Genomic DNA, 4099 nt, shown 5'->3' on the forward strand with positions numbered 1-4099 from the left:
CTGAGCAACCAGATCTAGTTGAAGATGTCCCTGCCCACGGCAGGGGGTTGGACTAGACGACTTTTAGAGGTCCCTTCCAACCCAAACTATTCTATGATTCTATAAGAATACAGCTTTTGGTTGAACCCATGTTTGTTCCCATTCCACATATGCTGTGTGATAGAGTTTTATGTTCACACACTGGCTATTCTGAACTGTCACAATGATCGTGGGACCTGGACACCAGCTAGGAACACAGCACCATGACGTAGCCTATGTGTAACCACATTTGTGTGGTTTTTTTTCCCACGGGATAACTGTTTCAGTCACTGCAAACGGCACACACTTTTTTCTACCCTGCCCTTTCCCTTGCTGATGATTTCCTATTTCTTTTAAGGCCTAGGTCACTTATAACCTCTCCTTACTGTTCTGTTCCAAGTGTTGCCTTCATCCTCTCTTCCTGTCCTGCCCATGTATTCTTCCCCAGTTGTTTTTCTCTTTTATCCACCTATACCCTTAGCTTTCACTCCTCACTGCCCTCCTTTCTCCTAGCAGGAAAAGCCTTATAAACACAATTGGAACTGTTCACCTCATTTTGGTCCCAACATTGGTGCCAAAATGGTCTCCTCTTTCCCTTTTTGTTGCTTACTCCTTGCGTATGTTTTGTACAGAGAGAATCCTAATTTAATTTAGCATGTCAGAGTCCTATGACTCTCCTTTGATGCACTGAGATTCAGGCAAGGGCATGTTTTCACAAGGGTGGCGAAAGACACCATATGTGATTCAAAACTTGTAGATAATGGATGTGGTAAAGTTTCATGACAAAACAGTTCTCAGATTTCATTACTATTTTATATCTAGTCAAACCAATATTTCCCTATGGTCCCTGGAAGCAAAATGAGAGTCATTTTGGCAAATGAGGATGGTCTGTATGGACAATTATCCGCATAATTTCACCTTCACAGACTTCCATCTTCACCTTCTGAATGTTTCAGACCAAATGTGTCAGGTATTGCAGAAAAACAACCAACTGAAAACATATTCTTATAAGCATATGTTAACAAGCAACCTTGAAAGTAATCAATAGATGCTTCCTCGGTCACCTTTGGTATCCCATACGTGTGGAGAATTTCCATGCAGAAGACAGCTTGGACCATCTGTCCTGATCTCTAATCCATCATCACTTTGCCACTTACGTATAGTTTACAATATCAGTTTCATGCCAACAAAATCTGTAGACCACGTCAAAAACCTTTATTCTCTATATATTGATAGAGAGACTGATAGCGATTGGCAGGCTTAAGCATTTTCACTATAATAATCCTTATTTCAGTCATAAACCCTTAACACATTTTTTCATCTACTTGTCCCTGTGTAAACTAATAATCCTGAACAATTCTCTCTACATTATACTATTCATGAGCATGAAAGAATCTGAAACAGTGGGTCCCTTCACCTCCAGTGAAAATGAATTGCCATCAACATGCAGAAGCCCAGCAAACAAGATTCTGTCTTGAAAGAAAAATACTGTTCTGCTTAGTTAAAAACAACTACTTGTGTTAACAGAATAGCTGAAATAGAACTAACGTTTAATTTTCACCAGACAACTATTGACCTTCCACAGTATTTGATCTTCAGAATAAAAAACTTCACTTCTGATTACATATGCCTTCAACAGTAGAAAAATCAGCTAATAAAAAAGCATATATTGAAAACAGCTTGCCTGAACAATATTCTCAAATTCCTACTGATGGAATAAAAAGTGAACTTAATTACTATATTACTCACTTTTATCACATGCTTCCACTTTTTGTTGTAGTAATTTTCACTTTCACAGATACTAGAATAATGCAAGAACAAAGAAAAACAAAATGAAATTATAATTTTTTTGTATTGATTAGAAGTCTTTTTCTATCCTTTTAACTCTCTCAGTATTTGTCCAATAATGAATCAATGAAATATTATGTAGTAGGGATTGTGATATTTATTGGTACATTGCACATAAATCATCAAAGTGAGGTTTCACTGGTTGTATTGGAAACAGTCCTCAGAAGTCAACAGCAAAACTTCTGTTGATTTTGATGGGAGCAGAACTGATCCCATGCTCAACGACTTGCATCAGCAAATTATCAAGATTGTACCGCAACACTGCTACCTTGTGGCATGACATACAGCAAAATCATTATTGCTTTTGTGACATGCCTCTCACTTCAGTAACAGGGATGCCATATGTCACAAAATGCTAATGCCTCATCTTACATTTGAATGTACGATTCCCATTCCATTGTAAGTCTTTACATGATAATTAGTGGAAAGCTATGCCCATTTTACTCATGTTAAGACTACAAATTTTTAAACGATTACTTTTCCATTACAGTTCCAATTCATCATGTATTCATTCTTAAAGATGCTAATTATCTTGCAAAATTTTGTAATGCTGATGTTAGGAAGATGGATATAGTTTTCCATTAATGACCTGAACAAGTTTGGAACTAGTTTGTATATCACAGATAAAAATACCCTTCCCTACTCCATTATATTTATGTCTCATTAGTTTATGGACCTAAAGCCCTCCAGGGATTGTCACTCACAAATCCACCTAATGTTTATGAGCTCTAGATTTTGCATTTGGATCTCTAATTTAGCCAACAGATACGGAAAATCATATAGATAGAAAACTCCCTAGTGACTACAAAGCTCTAGGTTTTAATAGAGAGGGCAGAAATAGTATAAGCATAATGTTTAATGTAAGCATAATGCTTAGCACATTAGTGGTAAGCTAAGTGTATCACCTAGGAGGAAAGACATTCGCTATATTTCAGATAAGTGTAATACTAATCCTTCCAGGACTGCTGGCTTCTAATGATACAGAGTTTAATATGGTTCTGTGTTAATGTCATCCAGTTCCTGTTGAAAAAGGTTTTTTAATGGAACATTTTCAACGCAAGCAAGTGAGGATCAGCTATTTTCTAAACTGGTAGATCTAAACTTTGGGGATCAATGGGCCACTGTCATTTCTCCAAATTCTCACAGGCCACCACACACTCTTTATCAATACTCTTTTTATTTGCAAACCCTATACAAACAGCCCTACCATAAATGTACAATAACGGCAGGAGTTAAGCACATTACTCCAAAATTCAAAGCTGCATAGGACAGTGAAAATGCTGTACAGTTATTCCTATTCTGTTCTCTGAAACTTCTCTTAAACATACATAAATTTTTACCGTTCTTTCAGTTTTCCACAGCTGTTGTGGTTTAACCTCAGCTGGCAACTAAGCACCACACAGCCGCTCGCTCAACACCATCACTCTGAACGTCCCCCCCCTTCCTTCTTCTTCCCCCAGCTTTATATGCTGAGCATGACGTCACATGGTATGGAATGTGACCAGTTTTGGGTCAGCTGTCCTGGCTGTGCCCCCTCCCAGCTTCTTGTGCACCTCCAACCTTCTCAGTGGGTAGAGCATGGGAAGCTGAAAAGTCCTCGACTAGTGTAAGCGCTGCCTAGCAACAACTAGAACATCGGTGTGTTATCAACATTGCTCTCACCCTAAATCCAACACACAGCACTGTGCCAGCTCCTAGGAAGAAAATTAACTACCCCAGCCGAAACCAGGACAACAGCATAACACATGGTGCAGTTGATGGATCCTAACATAGAGAACTATCCTCTTTCCTACTGGTAATATTGGGCATATAGCCTCAAAACAACTACTGAGGTACCTATGAAGTAAAATATAAAATTGATTTTTTCATCCTAAAAGAGAGCTGTGTCCTAAAAGAATGCACATGGCTACAAGGTAAAGTTCGGGAAACTGAACTGGAAACGTGGAATTTTCCTGAGAAAAAAAGATTTAGGAATGTGTAAAATTTAGGAATGTATAAGAAGATATGGTGTCCTGGTTTTGGCTGGGATAGAGTTAATTTCCTTCCTAGTAGCTGGTACAGGGCTGTGTTTTGGATTTAGGATGAGAACAATGTTGATAACACACCGATGTTTTAGTTGTTGCTAAGCAGTGCTTACACTAGTCAAGGACTCTTCAGCTTTCCATGCTCTATCGACTGAGAAGGCTGCAGGTGCACAAGAAGCTGGGAGGGGGCACAGCCAAACTGGCCAAAG

Source organism: Aptenodytes forsteri, unplaced genomic scaffold, assembly GCF_000699145.1.
Source record: "Aptenodytes forsteri isolate BGI_AS27 unplaced genomic scaffold, ASM69914v1 Scaffold13, whole genome shotgun sequence".
Taxonomy (NCBI): domain Eukaryota; kingdom Metazoa; phylum Chordata; class Aves; order Sphenisciformes; family Spheniscidae; genus Aptenodytes; species Aptenodytes forsteri.